General features: G+C 41.0%; 1 protein-coding gene across 1 annotated transcript in view; it reads right to left on the bottom strand.

Moving 5' to 3' along the window:
* Nucleotides 1-25,889, bottom strand: part of B3GALT1 (beta-1,3-galactosyltransferase 1) — a 1,403,455-nt gene that overhangs the window by 1,131,328 nt on the left and 246,238 nt on the right. Inside the window, exon 2 of the mRNA XM_085645381.1 lies at nt 7,610-7,678. The gene's annotated coding sequence lies outside the window, so the exon portion shown is untranslated. The remainder of the gene's footprint in view (nt 1-7,609; nt 7,679-25,889) is intronic.

A 25,889-nucleotide genomic window follows, 5' to 3' on the forward strand; every position in this document is an offset into this window, starting at 1 on the left:
GATATGTTCAGCATTAAACCCATATTAGAAAGCCAACCCCTTAGTCCTTGATCCACTGTGATAATGGTTGCTATCTTAAAGGCGTACCATTGCTACCACATATATTCTTTTTTCTGTTTCTAATGTAGGCATCATCTCGGAGTGGTCTAAATAAAAGTTCAGGGAAAGCTGATAACAAATAACAAGATGTTTCTAAACAGTCTTTCATCCATTTGGGGAACTTATGATTCAACATCTCGATCCAAAAAACATCACTTTGGAGTAAAGATTGTTCGTTAAGACGGTTTTATCTGTTTTGTTACAGGACTTGAAAATAGAGTTGAGTAAAGTTATAGGAAAACTCTTTAAATCGAATAGGCACTGAAAATGTTTTACTTAAGGGGCAGATGTTACTTTTGAATTAATTTAACCTGCTTTTAGTTTTTCGTTTGGTTTTCCCAAAACCAATCTTACAGCAAGGCCATTTTAAGAGAGAAAGAAAATTATAAGTGTCAAAGGTAGCTTGCAAATGTAGTTTGCCTTTTTGGTGCTTGTAGGGATGTGTACCTTCTCTGCCTCTGATTGTGGGGCATTACAGTGCCCAAAGTTGTAAGATGGAAACATGCCACTTTTGAATTTATTTTATGTGATATTTTTTGTAAACAAGTATTATTTATTATTACAGATGTAGGGGAAAACAGGCAGTTGAGAGGCACACCAACTAGTTGCCACATAAGAAGTGATACACCTCAAATTCAGCCTAAAAGGGTGCTCTTTGGAAAGGATATGGCACGGGGGTCCCAAGGAAGCCGTTGGCATCTCTCATAGGTGGGTTCAGAGGCACACTGCACCCACCTGTTGGAGATCCCTGCCCCATTAACAACAAAGTGCTGGTACCTCCAGTGGCAGCTGGCTTTTACTGAGGGTGGTGGGGAACAAATAAAATAATAAATAAATTCACTTGCCTTCGCAGCGTGATGTCCTCCTCCCTCGAGTGTCTTCCAGGAAGCTCCTGATGCAGGAATATAGACTACCCAATCCTGGAGCTGCTCTTGCAGCGTGAAAGCAGCGCTAGGATTGGATAGAGCAGGCTCTCCCCAGAGCTCTTAAGAGCAATGGAGGCCTGCACTTTCTGTAACCCAGCTCTCTAAGATAGCTAGGTTAGAGAATTTTAAAATGCACATCTTTGGCTGGTCGGCCTAAGAGACATGCACATTTCAAAGCACACAGCTCCCTGCTGCTGCCACTCGGCTGTGCCGGCCCCGCCCTGACACTTAGTTCAGGATGGGTTGGTGAAAAATAAAATGGTAATAAATAAACTTTATTACCATTTTATTTTTCAGCTCTGGGTATTGTGGGACGACACTCTTTCGCTCAAATGGAGGAGCCGCTTCTGGGTACCTCTGAGTTTAACGAAGGACCAGTGATTTTCAACTAGTCATCAGTCTTTCACTACTGTGCTGTACCCAGTGCAGGTGACATTTTCAGGTTAGCTCGTGACACCATCTTTTTAGGCAACGAAGTACTTTGCATAACTGTTAAATCCTAAGCCACAGGGTATTGGATTTCACCTGGTAAAAGAATTACCTAAATCTCATCTGGCCTTTTGTAATGAGGACCTTAGATGTGTAGAGGTGGGTAGATTCAGTGACATCTAGGAGTGGACAGGGAAAGTCCATGCAGGTGACCTGAACTGTAGAGGACAAAGATATTTTATGAACTAGATTTTGAGAAAAAAGAAAATGGAAATCAAAGTGTATTGTTTAGTTTCTCTAATTTCCTAACATAATGCATACAAAATCACTATAAGGTAGAGCTAGATAGAAGAGAGCAGGCATCAGAAGTAAAATGATTTCTTCATTGACTCACTCACTGGGAAACAAAGTTAAAAGGAATTAATATATACATAAATGTATCAATCGTCTAGCACCTCAATAGATAGATAGTAACATTTCCCTACACTGCCCAATCAGAGGCACCAGAAGCCAGGATAAAAATGCTGTGACTTCCAGTGGTCAGGCGTAAGATGGGAGAGCGAATTCTCAGTTCTTGGTCCTTGAATCCGGAACTCTTTACCCCAGAATATAAACAACTTGTCCAACCTGAACAAACAGGGGGTGTTATTGATGTGTCAGGCTTCTGATGGGCGCACTGGGAATCACGTAAGTGAATGGACCTGAAAATCTGTAACGGTGCTACAGAAGAGGGAAAATACCCCTAAAACCCTCCAATGGTGGACAAAGGTCCACTAATATCAACAGAATACCAATTGTGCACACGTTATAAGTAAAATTGCATATTAGCATGAAGTATCCACAACATATATCGAACAAATAACTGTATAGGCAATGGATGACAAGAAAACAGGGTTGTATTCCGTTTTGCAGTTTTATGTGAAATTCTGTAGATCCAACCAGCCAACACGTGTTTCGTCAGAGGGTGTAAACCCCAGACTTCTTCAGGGCTTCTATGCGTGTTGTAGGAGTGTTAGACCTTAGACCGGTGATAATTCCGACCCGGTAGGTCTTAAAGGAAATATATTCGTGTGTGTCCTCTCAAAAGGGTTGTTCTTTCAATAAAGTTCGTAGTTTTATCTGAGACGAGTACATCCAGACCAAGGTGCTTCCAAACGTATTGTGGGTGACCGGCGCCGGTCACCCACAATACGTTTGGAAGCACCTTGGTCTGGATGTACTCGTCTCAGATAAAACTACGAACTTTATTGAAAGAACAACCCTTTTGAGAGGACACACACGAATATATTTCCTTTAAGACCTACCGGGTCGGAATTATCACCGGTTCTAAGGTCTAACACTCCTACAACACGCATAGAAGCCCTGAAGAAGTCTGGGGTTTACACCCTCTGACGAAACACGTGTTGGCTGGTTGGATCTACAGAATTTCACATAAAACTGCAAAACGGAATACAACCCTGTTTTCTTGTCATCCATTGCCTATACAGTTATTTGTTCGATATATGTTGTGGATACTTCATGCTAATATGCAATTTTACTTATAACGTGTGCACAATTGGTATTCTGTCAACTTGTCCAACCTTTCCACCTTCATAAAGGCACCTAATACATACCTAGTCAAAGTCAATACCAGTGCCAAAAGACAAATAGAGTAATGTGTGTAAAGTAAATGTGTATAAATATCAATCAATTATTAATCTGCATATGGCAAATAGGTTTTGAATGTGGGAAGCAGTTTATAAAATCTGCAGTGCTTAGGTGTACGCCATGTGAAAGCCCAGGGTTTGTACTTGACCAAGTCTGCCATTAGGCCTGTGTTTCTTTTCCAGTCTCAAAGCTGTTCCTGTCCCAATTATTATATGGAAGAGTCAGCAAAAGCAAATTAGTAGTTGAGGTTTAACCCAATATTACTAAAGTTAGTGGAAGAATTTCAAATGATTTGCTGCCTTTTGTTTCTATTAAACATAGTGTGCTGTCAGCTGCTTGAGCACCATTACTAAACACTGACATTATGTTGAAATGTATGTCCTTACTGTTAACAGCTTTCATCGGTTTGAATACTTATTTTATTTTGTCAACACATAATATTTGGCCTTCATTAGGCCCTGTTAAAGACCTCTGATGTAATTCTCATTTTATTTATTTGTGTATCTTTATATTAATCTAGTTATTCTTTTTTTAACAGCACTAGGGAAATCAGGAATGCTGCTTTCAAATGCTTTGAAAGGTGGAAAAAGAAAATTCAATGAGACAGGTGCCAATTAGATTCTGTAAGCCAAGCCCCGGGACCAGATTCCACATGGTGGAGCAGCATGGATAGTGCTTGGTGGTGGCACACAATTACTGCAGGAGACCAGAAGACTTTTTGTATGAATACGGGGAGAACTCAAGCGGAAAATTTCTATCTTGACTGTATTGCTGATAATCCATTCACCATCCTGGTATTATGGGTGTATTCCTTACTCTTTAGATGTTCACGTATTCAAGTTGAGAATATATGTGCAGATGGATAGCATTTTCTGCAGGGATCTATCACCGTAGCACAGGCATCTCATTTGTGAAATACATCAGCTTTAGGGAGGCTAGCCTGAGGCATCTATTCGGCTTCCTTGGCACTATGTCTAAAACCCACAACTCATCCTCTCCCTCTGGAAGGACACCACCAGCACACAAGCGAAATGTGTTGAGTGTATGTCAGAATTCACTCACCGGATGAAATCTAACTGCCTAAAGCTCAGCTTGGATAAAACAGAGGTGATACTCTTCGAGAACGACATGAGCCTCTGGCCTTCAGCCTGGGCACCATTCAAACTGGGACCCACTCCCACCCCATCCAGCTAAGCCAGGAAGCTGGGGATGATGCTTAACAGTCAACTATCGATGTCCAGCCACGTCAACTTGATTACTTCTTCCTGCTTCCACACCCTCAAGACCCTCAAGAAAACCACGACGTGCCTTCTTCTAAACACCCACCAAACATTCACCCAGGCATTTAAAAACAGCAAGCTATTCTACAGAAACACTCTCTACATTGGAGAACCCACCCAACTCACTACACGCCTCCAAATCATGCCGCATGTAGCAGCCAGATTCATACCCAACCTCCCACCTTTGACCCACATATCCAATCACGTCAGAGACCTTAATTGGCAACTAGGTCCCACTTTCCAGAACAGTCACAGCAGCGTCCACACTCCCACCAGACACCGCTGGTCAGCTAATCTTCTACTTGCAGCCATCCCCCACTTCTTTAGAGCCAAAGCCAGCAACAACTGTGCTATCTGACACCAGGCTCCTAAAACCTGGTACAAACTCCCCCTTCACATTAGGGCCACCAGCTCAGTCGTAGAATTCCAGAAGAAATCGAAAACGTGTCTCTTCAAATAGGCCTCAGCCAGGGCAGCATGCTCCTTTCTCATTAGCACAAGGATACCCTCTTGGGTGAGGTGCGCACTTACAAATACACATAGCAAAGCGTAACATATGTCCTTTTGCAATCATTTAAATAGGACATTACGCTAGGGTAACCTTGTTACAGAGTAAAGGAGCAATCTTTCTGTGCTGAAAATCCATTCAGCATTACTGTGGAAAATGTGCATGTTCCTTACTCTTCAGAAGTGATGTGATCAAGTTCAGAATGGATTTGCAGTTAGATCGTATTCCCTGCAGGAATCTATCACCTCTAACACTTATCTCATTAGCGAGAGACAGCCGCTTTAACGAGGTTTACCTCATGCATGTACTGAGCCACCTTAGTGGTATGTGTTTTTCAATTCATTTCAAAATGACATCTCATTTGTAAACGTAGTTCCAGACTTCAGGCATAATCTTTCTTTGTGTTTGGACACAATGTATGAACATCTAGAGTAAGGCCTGCACAAGCAAAATCCTACACCACCCAATGTAAACTGAAGAATGAGCTCTCTACTACTATAGATTAGAGAAACTCAGCACATATCTTATCTATCATTGTTACATGTAGAATTAGAGTCAGGCACTGCTGCCGAGTCTCCCTGATGACCTTGCAAGATTACAGTGCAGGCATAGAATGGCTAATTTATCATGTGTTCACCAGCTTCTCTTTCTCTTGTCACTAACAGAGGTGGAGTAGACACGCTGTCCTTGGTCTACCATGCAATGTATTCAGGTCACATAACCAAGTGTATGAACAGCAAGGCAAAGAAATAAAGTAGAAGCGGAAACTTCCTGGATCCACAAAGCAGGAGAGACCACCATGCCCCCCACACATGACACCACCACTCAATCCGTTAATTATGGAGAGTGCATGGTAATATATTCAATGACTTAAAAGGGCAAAGACTTCTTCACTAAAGATACATTTGACGAATGAAAAACAATTAACAACAGTTGTCAGCAATGAGATTGTAGACAAATACCATCATCCAAATGAACTTCATTATTAAACAGCTGGCACTAATATGTCATTATCTCTGCCCACAAGCACCTATTTATCAACTCTACTATCAAGGTGTCTCATAGCATAGATGAAGAAGAGTGTGTGCAGTGAAATACATTTAAAATAAGTAATCACTGGGCAGGGACTCGAGGTTGTTGATGTGTTGTACGTGACCAAAGTCATGAGTTCCCAGGGAGAACTACAAGGCCCAGATGTGACATGCAGAGGTATTACTTTAGCGGAGGCATTGGAGGTATGACACCCCTCAACTGCATTCTTGGTTTAGTAGTTAGGTTTGCTGGTCCTGAGCTGAGCCTGCAATGTCTGTGTTTCTCATTGTTCTCTTTTCAGTAAGAGATTTTAACTTTTTCATTTTTTGGATTGGGATTTTAAATACATATATATTGACAAGTTTACCAAAAATAAATAAATGTGCACTCATAGAAGTACTCCTTGATTAGGTGCAAATGTACTACTTTTTGTAATTCACAAACATTGGCAGTAGTAGGCTGGAAGGTTGCGCCAGTTTCAAGCTTTCTGCAAGCTACTGGCAATCAAACACCCAAAAGGTGATGGGATGGATACCCGCAAACAGTCTATCCAGTGGCCATTGCTGCTGGTAGTGTTCCAACCCATTGCTTTTCCTCCACTATGCCACCTAATGGAAATCAGTACTGACTCTGTTCCTCATTGGAAACATTCCATCCCAAACATGGGTCGTCTCACCCCACCACCCTACAACCTGCTGCTTTTTTAGGTAGTAAGTTCGAGACTCACCCCTCCCCCGCATCTCACTGACTAAGCCACGCCCCCGTCCCAATGGCACCCGAACTGAAATTGTAAGTGAAGTGTTAATTGCAGTTACTACACCATTTGTCCACAACATCTCTGTCAGGCATGGTGGCTGAATAGTGCGTATTCCCAGAAACTGAAAGAAACATGTACAAGTTGCACATTATCGCCAATTTCAAGGAGCAAATTGCTCCCTCAGCAATTACATTACCCATCCGAATTGGTAATTATTGGGTGCACATTATCCCCCCCAGAATTGTTTCCAAAGTGGAGTGAAGATCCTTGTGTTTTACAAAAACACGGAAAAACAACCCCCTTCAACATACTGAGTACCGACGGGATCAATGAGATATATTTTGCTTATCACTGAACAAGGTGAAAACTGAATTCTTTAAAGGAGGATTTAGAATATTGCCGACACCCCTTCCCGATCCCTTAAAATGACAGTTGCAGATATACATTTACAAATACATATATAGACACATTGTTAAATACATGTGTATTGAACTCAGCTGTTTGAAATGGGCATCACTGAGGATTAGATCATATTTTTTCTGTGCGAAATATAAAGATACATATCACTCTAACACAATTTCGAGAAAAACTGTAATAACACACAAAATCCATGAGGGTGAATTTTAGTGTTACATATAATTCTGCTGTGACAAAAACGAAGCTTCCAGGGGAATAGAAAAGAGCAGTTTGTCAGTAAATTCATTTAGTGGGAAACTAGTATCTGAGAAAAAATGTGGCGGCTTAGTAATGATTTTTCAGCACTTGAAGCAAAGTAATGACTTTCTCCTCGAGGAGAAGCCACAATCCCGGCCTTGGATATAATTATACTGGTAGCAAATATATTTATCAAAACATGCTCCTTGCACGATGATAATGTTATGCAAATAGCGCACAGCCAAAAGGAAGATAGAGACAGAATATATATACTTACAGTAAGAGGTCACAGCATGGCTGCTTAGCAAATGTCATTCCGTATGCTTTGTTGACAGCATGAAACCGTCTGTGAAAAGAAAAATTAGATCTAAATTACCCAGAGGCTCACCCTTGAAGAAGTGGACTTAAAAGATAATCATTGCTTTCTTGTTTTGGAAATTTACAACTGAAATATATTCTGTATGCATCTATCCACCTATAAATACATTTTCCTCTGTTCTAATCAATCTACCTCTCTGCTAATCAATCTGTCTACCTATCACACAAACGATCTTCCTCTTCACATCTCGGGCAATCTGCTTATTCAAGGGGAGCGAAAAAGAGTAACTGAGAAGGAGACAGACGGAGAGCGAAAAAAAGAAGGAGAGTGAGAAGATAAATGAAAAGTGTTTTGAAAGGGAGGGCTAACAAAAGAGTAATGGAGAGGGGGAGGAAGAAGAGAGTAGTCTCTGAGTGGGAGATGTTGAGAGAGCTGTCCCAGTTATCCATGCGAATATCGCCAAGGACAGGTAGAACATCCATGTGATTGTAGTGTAACGAATTAACCGGTGCAGAATTCAAAGATGGCTGACAATTAACATGGAATAGCAATTTCACTACAGTTATTTAGCACCATGATTTGAGCGAGGCCATTTTTTCAGGACTTGCAATATCAAGCCTTTTCATGAAGAAAAAAAGTATCACACCTTCTCTTAGAGAACAATTAAAGAATTCTTAAATATATCAAGGGAAATGGGCTCCATGACCTTTCCTTTGGGTCTGCTTAGGATATGGGTTAAGATATCATCTAAACTGGTTGGAAAAGGCAGCAGTACTGAAGTTCAATATCTTGATGTTGCAGATTATTGGTATTCAGACAGCAGTCACTTGGGCAAGGTCACATTTGAGCACGGAAGTGGTTTTTCTAGGATGGATCGGGAAAGAAGTTTAATCTTAAAGAGGTTACTGTATCTTAGCCACAGTGATTTTGACTCCTATATTTCCAATTTCGATATCTAGAAATATTGCTATTTCTACCAGCGCCAACAACAACTGAATATGTGCATGCTCCAATCTACCACAACCAAGAGAAAAGAAGAAAAAAAAAATCATCAACCAGCCTCTCTGCTAAAGTTACGTAACACACAAAGGTTGATGAATAATTATAATAGATCTTCCACACTCAAGTAGGATACTACATATGATTTATTGAAATGCCCTCACCCACATTCTGGTGGCATGCTTCATCATTGGGCTGCTACAACACCTCCTGTTCCATCTGTACATACCAGGTAGAGATATTGGAAGTGTTAGAAATGGAGGTCTCTAGTTGGCAATGGTTTGCACCTTTGTCCAAGTAGGGACCCTTCTTCCTAGTTAGGGTAAGGGGGATACACTCCTAAACTAACCCCTGCTCACCCCCTTGGTAGCTTGGCACGAGCAGTCAGGCTTATTTCAGAGGCAGCGTGTAAAGCATTTCTGCATGCATACAGTAACACAGTGAAAGCACTACAAATGGACACCACACCAGTTTAGACAAATAAACCATTCTTTATCAAAACAAACAAGACTAAAAATAGCAAAAATCCACAACACAGTTCGGAAAAATATGCAGTTTGCAAGAAAAACCTTAAACTTATAGAAATATTCACAAGACACAGTTCTTTCGAGTTGGTAGATCCGTCCGGGGCTACAGCAATGCTGAAAACAACAGAGTCTAACAGTTCCAGCTGACCGCATTGGTATGGGCCTGCTAAAGCATTGACAGACTCGTGAACAGTACCTTTCTCGTTGCAGCTGACACGTTGGTGCATTTTGGTCGGGGCAACTGTCGTGGTTGCGTTGCAAAATGGAAGCGGTGCAGGGTGCAGTGCCCTCACGATGAGGTGCAGGCAGCGGCTCAATGACGATCATCCAGATGGCGTCAGTGAGACAAGGCTTATGGTTCGGGGTGAGGCAGTGCTCAATGCGATGCTGGCAGGTTGAAGTGCAGGCAGCGCAACTGGTAGATGTTCGGGTCATGGAGCAACGGTGTTGGTGACCTCCTGGCAGGGTGAAGCGAGGTGGTGTGGAGTGCAGTGCCCACAGGACAGGGTGCAAGCAATGGCTTGGTGGCAATAGTCCAGATGGCATCGGTGAGACCAAGGATGCGGTAAGAAGTGCGGTGGGGCCTTCTGCAGTGCCTTCACGACACGGAACCTGCCACAGACTCAGTGACAGAGTCGGCTGGTCCTTTCTTCGGCAGCGACTGAAACCAGGGGTTCCAGAGACGGAGCGGTCTTAGCTGTTCCTGAGACCTCTTAAACAGGGGGCAAGCTCTAGTTCAAGCGCTTGGAGACACCTTACAAGCAGGATATACACACAGTCCTCTCCTCGGCAGAAAACAGCTACTGCAGGCCAACCCCAGACAGAAAACAGCAAAGGGGCAGTACTTCTCCTTCACCTTTTCCCAGCTCTTCTCCTTGGCAGAGGTTCCTCTTGAATTTCAGAAGTAGTCTAAATGTCTGGGGTCGGGGCCCCACTGTAAATAGCACAAATTCCTTTGTTCTTTAGTGGCTGAGAAGCTTTTTCCCAGTCAAAACCAGTTCTTTCCTCTCTGGTGCAGCTTCCTGGTAGGTGGAGACAGCATTGTCCCAAGCAGACCAGGCCCATTCAGGTGTGAAAGAAATCTCCTTCCCCATCTCTGAATGTAGCCTAGGTCTATTTAGCCCAGCCCTGACTCACCCTGGGAAGGCAGGACACACCTCACCTCCCAAATGGCTGCCTAAACAGAATGCACGTCCCCAGCCCCTGTCACTCCAAAGTCAGAAAGTCAATACACAAACACACAGGATGGCTAATCAAGAAAACACCTACTTTCTAAAAGCAGTATTTTTAAACACAGAATGTAAAAATCACCCTTACTAAAAGATGCATCTTTATATTCTGAGTTTAGGCATACTAAACTGTATCTTCCTATATTGTCCCAATGGGAAGGTATGTTTATAAGATGTTATAAATAAACTCCTATTCTATCCTATGGGACAGATACCCATTCAATAGTGAAAAACAAAATAGGCAGTATTTCACTATCAGGACATGACACACAACTCAGGAAACGTCCTATCTTTCCCATATACAGCACCCAGCCACAGGGGTACCTTGTACCTTAGGGGTGACTCACATGTAAGAAAAGGGAAGGTTTGGGCCCGGCAAGTGGGTGCACTTCCTAGTGTGACATGGCAGTACCAAACTGCGCACAGACACTGCAGCGGCAGGTCTGAGTTACATTTACAGGCTGCTCATGTGGGTGGCACAATCAGTGCTGGAGGCCTTTGATTTACAGGCCCTTGACACACACAGTGCATTGTACTAGGGACTTAACAGTAAACCAAATAAGCAAATTATGGAAACACTAATCCATGACAACAATTTACAGAGGGAGCATTTGCACTTTGGCACTGAACAGCAGTGGCAAAGTGCCCAAAGCCTCTAGACCAGCAAGAATGAAATCCAACACAGTAAAAACACAGGAGGCAAAGGCAAAAATACAGAGAAAACCAACACCAAGGATGTCAGGTCTAACACAAAGGAATTTTAATTACTAGGGATCCAACAACCAAGTAAACAGTTAAAACTGCCTAGACTGGATACCCAATCTATTTGATTTATTTGGGGATTCCTTCTGACAGGATTAAAAACAGATTGTTATAGTCAATGGGTCATAATTATCCTACTATCTCGATTTTGTCATTATGCTTTGGATGTACTCATTCCTCCCTCATGGGTTGTCAGCCTTCGTCAGTGCTAGAGATCCCTATACTATAAACTTAATTTGTGTGAGGAAAATCATCCAAGTCAGTATTTATCAATCCCACGTCCCTCTAATAATCAGCGTCAGACCCTGGATGAATGTGTGACTACAGGGCGATGCCCCTGTGTCTCACTGGGTTGAGAAAGTTGAATCCAATTTCTGGAGGAAAGCTCCAGGAACCCTAACAGACATGCAGTCAATAAAGTGGCGATGTAGCATTGACAAACACTGACTTGGACTATTTTTCCAATGAAAAAACCAATGATCAGCAGGGTGATTTCATGATATTTTTAACCAGTCATTAGAATGTGCATATTCTTCAATATAGAATATTTTCAGTGAAGGCAGGAAATTCCCAAGTCCTGCTGAACAGGGAAAAGTAAAACTATTCCCCTGTCCTCAGGAGACATTCAAGCCTCATGCTAATATCCTTAGAATACATTCTGCTGACAAAAATGCAACTCAGCTGTATCCTGAATGCTGGTGTCTAGCCCTTTTGAACTATTTATGTCTTCACTTGGGAAGGGATTAAAAGGCGTTTCCAATGTTATGCACAAAGCTTCAAATGAGTTTGTCAAAATTAATTTTGGCTGCATTATTCTAGCTACCACTGTGCTGAAATTAGTTTGGACCATTTCGAGAAGAAAATTGAAAGATGGCCTTAGTAGCCTGAAACCACAATGAATTAAAAGTTAATGTTTCACATGTCCATTGTGGATTAGGGACTTGCAGTTCCTTGGATGCAATTTGCATACTTGCCAGCAAGCATGTAATGGCCAGCGAGAGAGAAGTTCTTGTACCTGGTGAGAATGTATCCAGGACACCACAGGATTATCGCTAACGTTTTTCAGAAATAATGTTTTCACTGACATTGGTACATACCCTAGATGCCATTAGCAATGACAGCTTGATAAATTACCACCCCCTTGAGTGAGCTTGGCTAGCTGTATTTTGGCACCATCACCATATCTCTGAAATCTGGGATGTAAAGTGAAAGTCTGTGAAACAGAGCGGTGAAATTCCCCCAGCAGAGTGAGAAAATGTAGTCTCAGTCAGAAGACTGAAGTGTATGTTGCTTGAAATCTATGGCATGTCAGATGTGGGATTGGCATGCAGGTATTCTGAGATGAATGACTGTGACATAGAGAAGAGACCATTGCCTTAAGATGCTGAGGAGGAGGAGAAGACTTGGAATGTGCCAATTGAAGCACATGGGGAGAAGCTCTGGAGGGCATGTGTTCTCTGGACAGCAGGTTAGCTGGGAATGTAAGAGATGGGCCTCCTCCTGATGGTGAGAGATGCAGTGAAGTGTGCGGTGCTGGACCCTCGAGAAACACAACTGAGGCTTCAGGGCACAATATCTGGACTTTGTTTCCCACTGTCCCTGATATGCAGGTCAGTGGGGGAGGAGACAACTGCTGAGAACACTTGAATAGCTACTGGAGCCTGGTGGTAAGGCTCCCTGCTAAGTTCCCCACCTTCATGGCTGGAGTGTCGTGACACTGCAATATGGATGCTAAGAGACAACATACAGTGCTTTTACTTTATTCAATCCAGTTCTGGAGTAGGATCCCTACCCCTAGTAGGATGTCTCACTCTTGTGATCAACAGAATATAGGAGGTGGTGATGATATGGTAAAATAATTGATCACAGACACTGCAGTAGGCATACTGAATGTGTGACTAAAAAAAGATCAAAACCATGTGATATGCTCAGAGCATCAGAATAAACTTGCTAAATATGCAATAATGCATAATAAAGTATCCAAATAAAAAGAGGACCCACTCATGCAAGACCATACCTACCAGAATGACCCTGTAGAGCTTACAATGTGTGGCATATTAGCTCTGGTGGGAGGATCTAGGACGGTGCTAGAGGACAAATCCACATAATTGCACTCCCCTTAATCTCCAATATCTAGACTTTCATAAAATCTCCAGTTGAGTAGGGGTAAGGGAGAAACCGACAAAGGAAATCTTGGAGGGTGTAAAGGAGCTGAAGTTAACAGTTGTCAAGCTCCAGTCAGTGTCACAGCAACTGGTGACAAAAGCAAGAATAGGAAAAGGGGGCTCTGGGTGAAACACATTTTGCATAGAGTAGTCCCCGATAGGGGTTACAGTACTGGATTCATCATTAAAGAGCTAATCTTAAAATATTTGCGCATTAGGTTGAAAGGGCCTGTCCCATAAGTTCTAAATCTGTTCTAGAATCACAATCCAGTGGTTCTTTTTCACAGCATAAAAGTGTAAAGGGGAGAACATACGTTAGGAGAACAACCGAATTGCCAATAACTCCTTTAAATACATAATAACGTATGGACAACTACTTAAGGTTAGTTAGGTTTATTACAAAGCCAAGAATAACTGGACATAAAGACACATCAATACAAGTGTGTAGAAATACAAAGGAATTAGCATGAACCCACATCTGTGCATCCAGTTAAGATGGTGCAACATGAATAATAGCAGTAAGATAAAGAAAATCAGGAAGCATGAGTCCACGTTTCCCTGCATCGAGGGTTGGTGAGTGGAAAGCTTTAAATCTATCCCTACACTAAAACTAAGGTGACATCCCTAACTAAGCATTTTCAGAAGGAAGGATGAAAGGTGTCAGCATGTGGAGTCTTCCTAAGAAGTGTCTCCACAATCAATGGGTCAAGTAGCATATAGCTACCAAAGACAGAGCTGGTTCTAGGATGCTCTCTATCTGAAGGTAAGAAAAAAGTGGCGCACTATCCCTAATTCCAAGACCAGTTATCCACAGGTACTAATCCCATGTGAATCACACCATCCACCCTGGGTACAGCTCTGAAGGTAATTTTCCATGATTTTAACGGTGTACCTTCCTCGTTACAATTTGTCCTTGGTACCTAGGCTTTCTCCTGTGAAGCACAACAACCTTCCTTTATCGACTCAAGCCACACGATTATAACGTTTTCTCTCCTTGCCTGACTTCTAAAACAAAGACATTATACTATCTAAGAAGAGCACTTCCTTCATCTGCAACACAACACGTGAGAAAGTAAAAATTCCACAGCACACATGAAATTCAAACTGTTGATTCTAAAGCAAGAGTATTCAGGGACTTGCATTTCAGGCCTACGAAATTCAGCTAACATAAGAAAGCACCATATGAGCTTTACGAATTCACATAACATTAAGAAACTTTCTCTAATACATTTACCTACATACAAAATGACATGATTAATATGCACATTTAATGACATGAGTAATTGTCAGTTGTACAACACAAATTCTCAATGTTAATGGTTTCTGCTGGTTACATTCATTTCTATGTTGATTCTCCATGCTACTTTTCAGCGACCTAAAATACATCACATTTTATGTTAATACAGTTCAAAATTCTAACACTTTATGTAAATACAATAAAGGATTATATGCGGGTTCCGTCTACATGTGATTATGATGCACCCCTACAAATTAATTAAAATCTCCACTCTATCAAGGTGTAGAAAGAGCCCAGAGGGATTCTGTGCCAATTCCTCGACTGATGGCTACCCCTAAGACGATCATTGTGTGTAACTTCAACTAGAGAAATAAGGACTCTGGTCTACAAGCAGCTAGAACCTGAGAGCTGGTAATGCATGAAAGTGCCAAAATCCTTCTATTCTTACATTTACTCCAGCTGACAACACCAGACACACACCTTCAAAGCAGTGAAGAAAGAACTCAGAAAGTGATACCCTTCTCGGCAAGACTACATGTCATTATTGGGGATAAAATACAGCACTTCAGCAGTTCTGATGGCATTGGGAAAGACTGCCGTAGTGGTGACCGGTTGGGGTCCTTGAGCTCTTCACCCTGATGTAGCCAAGAAAAACTTGGCTGAGGAGGGTGATAAAGAGAAAAAAGAGTGGATATCAATGCTGGAACCCATACCTGAACCCGTGACTGGAGAGACAACAAGCTCCACAGAGTGAGAAAGTTCGGCTGCAACAATATTCTTAACATATCCGTACAGCCTGATAACAACACTGATCACAAGATAACATGTAGGTGAACAACAGTAATGAATCACTACAAAGAGTAATAAATATTTTGATTGTAGAGATATGTACCTGGCCTTGAGTGACCAACCATTAAGAAGAGTTTTTTATGGCATTTTACGATATCTGAGAGAAAGGTACCCGCTCCCCTGTGTGCGTATACATAAGGTGCATGAATGTTTTTGCAATTGTTTAATTTAGGGAACCTCATTTGCTGTTAATGTTGAGATGAGAGCAGTTCAAGCACTGAAGAGATCGGCTGTTAAAAGCTCATTGCCCCGAAAGGTAGGGGAGGGGTAGTTGAGCTTTTGGTTTACAGTAGTTTGCTTCATTTTGCTGCAAATAACACTTGTCACTAATGAAGCTCCCCAGCATATTTAGGTCCAGATTCTCAAAGGTGTCAGGGAACGCAGTGCAGCAGCCAAAAATGCTACACTCTGTTGTGTGGCGGGGAGAGAGCAGGAGAGAGCCATATTCACAGAGATATGCCTCTCTCCTCCTCACTCCCTAGCACCGGCGCTGATTTCAGCTGCTGTGCACCAGGCACACACCTTAGCTCCATAGTGGTAGGGTGCGTGCCTGAGTCTTCCATAGGTTTTGTACAGGAATGGTCCTGTTCCTGCACAAAATACTATGGATAGACAAGTGAAAAACCTTTTCCTACTTTGTATGAGCGCTGCACAGTGCAGCACACATGAAAATTTGGAAAAGAAAGGAGAAATTAATACATTTCTCCTTTTAAAGCCTTCTTTTCAAAGCCGTTAATTTTTTGCGCTAAATGCTGTCTACTAATGTTAGTAGATAGGGTTTAGATGTAGCACCCATGTAACACACCCTTGATGCAAAGTAATGCAAAAAGGTGTGAAATGATGCTTTACATTACTTTTGGGTACTCTCCAACCCAAAGCAATTTTTGCACTGGAAAGTAACTCAGGAAAAAATATTGTGCTGCTTAGCTTCACTTTTGTGACGCTAACCCAGCACAAAATGTTTGATAATCTCCCCCTTAATGCCATATTAAATACCATACATAGTTTAGAAACCTGCAACACTAAATGTACTCATTTGGAACGGGAACGGTCTAGGTCATGAGATTGAGAGAGGTGAAGTGATTAGGTTCTTAAATAGGCAAAAGCATCATGTGGTAACACAACAGAAATACATTTCATTTGATTATTAACACAATTTAGTATCATGGACGGTCACTCTGGGTTCATGAAATGTTCTAGAGAAGTCACAATTTTCATCAAAACGTCTCTCTTGGTTCACGATGGAGAAGAGCTGATTTATTCATGATGTGTTATGTTGCATAGGTAGGAGAATGTGATGGAGAGAGAATTGTATTGTCAATATACCTATGTCCATGGCTAGAGATCCATGTGATGGAAAGGGTGGTAGAAGTGATAATGGAAACTCCAAAGGTCATACTAATACGGGCAGGAAATGTGATTTAGAGTGGTCTAACTGATTAAATACGTTGACTCTTTCTAGGTGTGAGACAGACAGTGGACCTGATTTAGGTCTTGGTGGAAGGGTTACTTAGTCACAACGGTGACGGATATCCCATCCGCCGAAATATAAATCCCATAGGATATAGTGGGATGTATTTTTCTGTGGACAGCATATCCGTCACCGCTGTGATGGAGTAACCCAACCGCTAAGATCTGCATCAGGCCCAGAGTACCAAAACTTGAAGGATTTACAGCGTGTGTCTAAGGCATTTACAAAGGGAAAAACACCCTCACATTTTCCTGTTTTCCTTTTTTTGGGAGTGAAAAGCATCTTCTCAGGATTACATTATCTTTTTACCTGGTGGTACATTGTGGAAAATTTCAGGATGTATTGCACCACCCTGGGACATATCTAGCCATTCCCCACTTAGGACAACCTTTACAACCAGAAAGGTTGGTATGCTTGAGGACTGAAAATTAGAAACATAGGAATTGTGAGATAAGGAACAACATCTGCTGTGCACCCCAGGATTATTATTATTTTCCAGAAAACATAGACTTTGTTCAATTAGCTGCGTTGGGACCAATAAAACAGTCCTGGGAGGAGCAGTCATATCTAAAATCGCATAGAAAAAAAGCGGGAGTCAGAGAAGCAATTAATATTAAGGAGGAGCTTGAGTGTCTGGAGGAATGTAACATGCACAGTCTCTCAGTAGAACTACAATTCAAAACTTTGTCCATGATAGAGAACTAAAGAGTACTGGTTAAAGAGTAGTAAGGGAGCTGTTTCTAGTCGAGAGCATCAGCTACATAAAGTCAGTATTAATGTAGTGAACATTTTGACTTGGCATAGTAAGTGAGCGGATAGGCTTGGATAGAATGGATTCAAGTCATAAGAAACAAAGAGGGTAAGGATTTATGTGAGGATATGGGTGTAGATAAGGTCTTTTGACAGCACCTCCAAACTTTTTATTGTGTAAGTTAAAGCAAATGGATACGTTGGCTAGTTTTGTTACAAATCTATCAGTTCTGATTCTTTAAGCAGCACAGCAGTCCTTCTGAAAGAGGTTCAGTGCAAGACCTAGAAGTGTCTGTTTTTAGGGGGTCAGTTACCCAGTACGTATACCCAAACGTGCTATGGAAGTATGGATGACTTCCAGTGGCGGCTCCTCTACTAAGTCGGAGCAGGAAAATAAAGGAAAAAATAAAATGATAATAACTAATGTTATTATCATTTCATTTTGTCCTTCTGCTGCAGCAGCTTGTGTGAGGGGGGTGGGGTGGGGCTGAAGAGTAGAAGAGGAGTGGTGCAACACTCCTAAGTGCACAATGACTGTTTGGTCAGCCCTCAGGGCCGCCCAAACCAGTCATATGTCTTATTCCACTAATTTTGTCTGAAAAAGTCAATAATCCAAGACCTTCTTTTAATGTCTACATCTGGTATCCATTTAATCACAGGGAGAATGGTTAAAATTTGAACAAAAAAGAATTTGATCCTTAATTGCAAAGTGGAATTAAACCACAATTCCTCTGCTCATTTTTTTGGCGCATTTTTTTTTTGGGCACATCCCACACAAATTTAGTGGAATGAGACATAAGTAGTTGATGTCTGTTGGGTTTTGTTTAAATATTGTTTTTTCACAATTGTTTGTCAAAGAGTCTTGTGATGTTTTGTATATAGCACGATTTATCACCTGTAAATTTGAAATGTTTTATGAAGTGTTTGTCATGTTGATATGAAGAGACAATGTTTTCTTTCTCCATGTGTTAATGTATGAATTAAAAAGACTAAAGATATAAGTAAAAGGTACAAATAAAAATATCGGTACAAACGTAAAGAGAAAGTGTTTGTCCATGTAGCAGATATCATATATGCTTTGAAAAACTTGAGGTATAGGCTTATCCCCATTTGTTCCACTTTATAAATGTGGTATTTCTAAAACAACAATGTTAAATCCAACTTCACCATTAAAGAAGATTTATCATTACTATTCCAAAGACATGAAACATAATGCAGCTAATCCTTTTTAATCAGGAACTACATTTTAAGATTGTTTTAAGGCATCCCTAATGGTAATCTTTGGGAGAGGTAGGCCTCACAGTAGTGAAAAACAAAACAGGCTGTTTGTCACTACCAGCTCATGCAAAACATAAAAGTAAATATCCTACCTTTTACTTATATATCACCCTGTCCTTGGGGCTATCTAGGGCCTACCCTAGGGGTGACATATATGTAATAAAAGGGAACTTTAAGGCTTGCCAAGTAGTTTCAGATGCCAAGTCGAAGTGGCAGTATACTGCACACACAGGCACCGCAATGGCAGGCCGGATAAAGGTTTGAAAAGCTTCTTCTATCGGTGGCACAATCAATGCTGCATGTCTACTAGTATCATTTATTTTTCAGGCCCTAGGTATATGATATACCACTTTACAAGGGACTTACAAGTAAACTAAATATTTCAATCAGGTATACACCAATTACACACATGTTTAGGGAAGAGGCACATGCACTTTAGCACTGGTTAACAGTGGTGTAAAGTGCTCAGAGTCCTATAGTCAACAGAAAGAGTTCAGCCAAAAGAGGAAGAGGAAGGCAAAAGGTTTAGGGTGGCCCTTCAGAGAGGGCCATTTTCCAACAGTGCAGTTATGAATTTCATTTTCTCTCTATGCTGTTTGGTAATACAGCATTGTGTGCATGCACATCTATTAAGATCTGTCATTCAATAAATACATCAATTGAATAGGTCTTTCTATCTCCCTTAAGTGACGTTTGTTTACATCTCAGTGGGACCACTCAAACCCTAATCCTTATAAAATTGTTCAATTAGGTACCAATTAAACGGGAAATAATAAAACACATTGCATGGGACATTAATACGCCAGCCTCCCGTTCATAGATATGCAAAGAAATTTCTTAAACAAATAGCACCTTGACCCAATTTTCAAAATGTTTCACTCAAATCAAAATATTCAACAAAATTATCCAGAAATAGAAAATTCCAGGTTAAATATTTTTTCAAAATGGATGCGTTTTTTACACAGGTCTTTCATGGACGTTCTCGCACTGTGCACCTATCAGAAGTCATACACTCCGTAACATCTGTAAGCAAGGCACACGCTCATAAATCACAAAAATGAATAACAATGGCGCCATTTCCAACTTGTGTATTTCTTATGTAAAAAGTTAAGATATGTGTTGACATTGGCGTTCACATATTGTTTTCGTTTGTTGACGCACAAGACAGGAACATTTCACGAGGATCAGCAAGTGGACAATAGTGATGCTTGATCTGCATTGTCCTTTGTCATTTTCTTTTGATGTGGCTCAAATGCTGGGGTGGCCCTTTCTGTACTTGTCTGTAATAACGAGAGGAGTCACAGTTCATAACACCATGAGTAGATTTTTCCCAGAAAATGGAGCAGGTAAATTAAGACTTGCATTAAGTCCAACAGCTGCAACAAATCAAAATGTACCTCAATAAATTTGATGCAAATTCATGATGATGGAGAAAGTCTCCTAACATTAGTACATAAGACGAGAAGACTCATAAAACATTTAAATTCAAAAGAGCCGGTAGCAAAATATGTGCTATTCATGCCAGCCATAGAGATTCCTCAAATGTAAAAGAAAATATTCGAGTGGTATATATGGATACTACCTAAACACTGGAAAAAAGATAAAATTTAAAAAAAAAAACATACGAGAGATAGCAAGTCATAAACTGCGAAAGGCAGTGGGGAAAGGAAGCACGGCTACAAAGGAAAGAAGAAAAGCAGTGGAGACAAACTTTTTTATTGATATTTTTGTGAATATTGAGAATCAAGCCCTTAAGATTTAAGAAATATTGCAAAAGGTAATCCCTGAAATGACAGGCATGAACAACTAATTTGCAGTCGTGGGCTCAGTGATGTTCATTCGAAGGTTCAGAACAGTCTTACTGGAAGCAGCTAAGTCTGCCTTTTCATACTTACACCATCATCATTTTTTCTCTCGTTTTTCTTTACTGTTCTTAAGAACTAAAAGACCTTAATCGTTTGATTTTTATTGTTCAGTTCTTGAATGATTCCACATTTTGTTAATTTTTTTTTTTACTTCATGTTGTTTTTTGGGTCTCATTTCTCACAGTCACGATGTATGCATGACAGTTTTACGATTCTATTTTCATTTTAATGTTGTACCTGTTAATGCCTTCTGGCAGGCGCTTGCGCTTTGGCGAAAGGACTCGATAAATACATTAAATTACAAACCATTCATTTCTCAACACTGTATTTTACCATGACCGAAAGTAACGGTTCGAAAGGTTGTTTGGGGCATTTTGAAAAACACATAGGGAAAAGCCAGATAGAAATGGCAGTTTTGCACTGTGTTGCTGAAAGAGTGAGGATTGGACTACATCTTGGGATAAGTGTGAACAGATGTCATAAATCCAGCTCCACACTCAATACTGATCAGACAGTAAAGGCTGCACAATGAAATAATTCACACCTATGCAGAAGGGAGGATATGTGATCAAAGTAAGCAATATGTCTTCATAGGGCTTCTTAATCAGTTTCCAAATAAGCTGATATTAGGAGAACTCATAGAACAAACTTGATGCAAACAGAACAAGCCCCAAATATTGTAGGTCTATGGACAATGAGTTGATGCAAACCTTGACATAAACTCAGGTAGAAAAACCAATGACTTATTTTTGTGGTTACTGGATACTGAGTGTATACACTGACAAAATTATAGACATTCATTCTCTGGAGGCTATCATTTTTTAACCAGTTTATATCCAAACAAAAGATTGCTTTAGCCACACAGCCGGGACTCAAAGACTTTTTCTAAGTTGCATGTGATTTAAATGAGTATTTGTGTATGATGTGTTCGCTAATGAGACTGCCCTTTAAGAAACAGATATACGACTCTTACATTTTGTGATTTGCAAATTGCATCGCATTGCAATTCACAATTTGCAATTCGCAAAATGCAATGTACAACAGTGTAACAGACACTGTTAGCGATTTCCAATGGGGTCGCAAATTGCATGCCTCATCAATATTCATGAGGCAAGCACAATTTGCGACCCCATTGGGAATGGCTAGCCCTCCCAGGGATGGTGGCCTGCTGGGGTCACCACCATGTCTGGGACTGCTTTTTAAATAAAGCAGTTTTTTTTCCAATACAGCCCATTTTTCTTAAAGGAAAACAGGGTGCATTTAAAAAAGAAAAATGAAACTTTTCAGTTTCATTTTTTAGGGGCAGGCAGTGGTCCCTCGTACCACTGCCTGCTTTGAAAAAATGTTTCCTCACACACTCACAAAGAGGAAGGGGTCCCCTTGGGACCCCTTCCCATTTGCAAGTGGTTTACCACCTACTTGAAGTAGGTGGTAAACTGCGAGTGTTTTGCGGCCGCAAATGCAGTCGCAAAACAATAGTACATGGCAGTGAGTGAAGGTACACCCCTTCTTAATAACAAGAGTCACAAACATTATTTTGCGAGTCAGTGACTCGCAAAATAGCATTTGTACATGATATTACCCTTTTTTGCGGTCACAAATGGGCCGATCTCATGTTTGGAAGCGCAAAAAAGGGTCGTACATCTGGCCCCAAATCTCCAAATTCTGTCAACGGGCAGCCTAATTAATAAATGGTGTTGGAAGGTAAAGAGTACTAATGCCTTCAACACTCACAAATAGTGAAGACCCACATACAAGTTCTTTTATCGTATGGTACCCGTTATTTCATTCCCTGCAGGAATGAGGCCTCTCACTGCTATAGGGTTTTCTCCATACTAACCAGACCTCACACACACCACAACAGCACCTATAATCACCAGTTATTGAAAGCTCCATACCTATCCAACAAGGGAAAGGGTTAAAATACAGCTCTCGGTCAGGTCTGTAAGGAAAGGATTCAACACACAAGCCAAGGTAACCCTCACTACCATTATTGATTTATATGATATTAAGGAAATCTACCCACTCCAGGTAATTCTCGTGCTAATAGTCAAACACATTTGTCCATACATTTTCTAACATGTGTTGAATAATCTCATGGTAGTTGCGCGGTACCTCAATGTCTGGACCTACTTTCTTCCGTACAACAGAAAGCTCACTGACAACAGGGATATATTGATGATTTCCAGAAGCATCAAAGTCATTGTCATTGCACTTTTTTAAACATGAATACATAAAAGGCATGCAACGGACTACCAGATAGTTCAGTACATTTGATGTGAGCATTATATAAAGCAGATAAGGTTAATAATGGGTTAAATCTACTTATACATGCTAAAAAAGTAAGGCTTTTGAACAAACAAAGGGGTCACAAAACATGGTATGGCCATGGAAACGGTTTAGCATGATTGCAAGACACATTTCATTCAAACTAACAACTATAAGAAATAGAATCATTATTTTGTGTGGGTGACTATGGAATATTCATAGCCCATGTCAAGGTGAACCCTCAAAGTCACTAAATTAATCTGAGCTCAACCCCCTGGTAGCTATGGCACAGAGCAGACAGGCGTAACATGTATAATATTTATGAAATATCAAAATAGTAATAGTCGAAATGCAAAACAATAAAAATCCAAAACTGAATTAGAAAAATAGAGTACGATAAAGTAATCAAAATGATACCAAAATGAAAAAAAAACAATAAGAGATACAGAGATGTGAATTTTTAAAGGTTTAAGTAGACATATTGTTTAAAAACATTAAATGCCTAAGATAGTCAATGGTCACGGTAGACCGCGACTAAGGTGCATTTTACGCTGATTGGTACTGAGCCCGAGTTGGATCCACAAACAAAGTTCGTATTGATGGGTACTCGGTCACAAACGTGTCGGATATTATGTACACCTTGTTACAAGTACGACAGGATATAATGCACTTGTAATAAGGCAGATGGGCTTTCCAGTATTATTAAAAATAGGTGATTCTTTATTTTTCTAGCAAATTCCATTCCTGAGATAAAGTATTAGGGTTTTTACTATGTATTTAGGTATTCTACAAAGAACAGTTAGGCATGCCACAGTGAAAAATAGCTTCTGGATGCTAGTCACTGTGAATCCATTAACATTACATTTCTACACGTCTTACTTTTAAATACCACACACGTTGATCCCATTTAAAAATGGGGGGTTTGACCGAGCCTGGACTAAAGATGTGCAAAGCAGAGGCTGACTGTAGAGTTTGAGAGTAGTCAATTGTGCGACCCATACTAAAGTGTGTTTATGTGGCAGAGTGCAGTAAGCACTGAGTGTTTTGATGTGAGTGTGTTGTAGTATAGATTGTGGGTCCCTTGTCGACATCTGCTAAGTTAGCATGAGTATTGCTGCCATGAGGCTGCTTTTGCGCACGTCACCACATGCGTTTATTTTGCAAGACTTTATTTGTGCCCTTTTCACATAAGATCTGTATGCTTTTCATGTTCTCTACTGAGCCCTGAGGGTTTAGTCTGCACACGATGTACAAGGTTGATAAACAATGCCCCTTGTTATTCAGTTCTGGTCAGTCCCTCACACCTAGACATAACATGACACACACAGCTGCACTACTGAAAATCGTATGCTTTAATATTGCAAGCTAAGCATGTTGTTCACACACTTGGAAAGACACCTTTCCAGAGAGGAGAGCTGTGCTTGTCCTGAGATGTAAACCTTTCATCTAGGCCTTGAGGTATAGGGCCTGCTGACAAAGCCCAGAGGTCTTCTTTTTTATAATAAACTATTTCTTACCACGGGGAGGGTGGTTAGGTATTGTAGCCCTTTTCCACTGTCTTTATAAAATGATATCACCATTTGTATTCTATGGAATTGTGACAATGCTGACTACATTGTGTTTATGCATTTTGCTGCTAGTAATGGCATGTGTACTGTATCATAGAGCGCGTTACTTAAAATAAACATTTTAAACTATACCTCGACTCTGATTACTCGCATTGTGGACAGGTACGAGTGAGTGAGCGAAAGAGTTGTCTTGCTCCTGCGATTCCTAAGAGAGTCAGGAGTGTCGTGTTCTGGGTCTAATCATTGGTAGCTTCGCTGTTAGTCGGAGAATGAATGAGACACTATTGGTAGTCGGTTTGTGATTTTGGGTACTAATGTGGTAGGTTGGTACACCCTTTTTCAATAGATGGGGCCACGTGGCCCGTTTTGGCTGGGTATACCCCTCACCGCGTGGGCTTACAACAGCTACGCTGGCAGAACTTTGCGTGTTACACACTTCTTTAATACACGTGGATAGAGCTGTTATTCAGTTCATGTCGCGCAACTACCAGGTGGGACGCCTGGTGTGCTGTGCAGCCTGCTGGACCTGCTGGTATAACCATCAGTCCTGTCATAGTTAACTCCGTAATGGGCAAGCGCCCACAAAATAAGGATGATTTACCTTATTGGCTTGCTGAGAAATTTGGACAGCTTGAAGCTGTTTTCCCTAATACAAACCCTGTGGAGAAACACAGGAGATTGACGATAAGTTTGCCTAAAGACTTACTTCCTGAGGTGACTGATTGTAACACCTGGGGCAGGGTGTTTGCAGCCGTATATTCAAAGTGTTTCGGCACTCTCTCTATGACTGTACTCCCCTCCGTGATTAAACTTGTTTAAGATGAACACGGTGCTGAAGCGGCTGCAGAGCTGGGGATGAGACTGGTGGAGGTGTTCTACGTGGTTGATGATCTAAACCTTGCCAATATCAAGGGCGATGCACTAAGCTTTGAAGTCGCTAATGGCTTGAAAGGCTGTACCTGATGCCGACAAACCACGCGAATTACCGAAGATTATTGCAAAGGCTTATAAAACAATAGGCCGCAATAGTTTGGGAGTTTAGCCTTTTACTCAAACGCAAACACAATCTCAAGCACAACAGAAAGCTCAGTCTGATAAAGACGGGCATCCAGTCTTTCCTAAAAAGAACTGGAAAAATAAAAAACAGGGGCAGCAACAACAAAAGCAGGGTTCGCGTGCTGGTTCACCGACACCTGACATTTCTGCGCGTACTTCTGACTTGCGCGACAGCACAAAAACTAAGACTCCTGATAGATTACAAGCCCCTGAT

This window comes from Triturus cristatus, chromosome 3_1, assembly GCF_964204655.1.
Source record: "Triturus cristatus chromosome 3_1, aTriCri1.1, whole genome shotgun sequence".
NCBI classification, from domain to species: domain Eukaryota; kingdom Metazoa; phylum Chordata; class Amphibia; order Caudata; family Salamandridae; genus Triturus; species Triturus cristatus.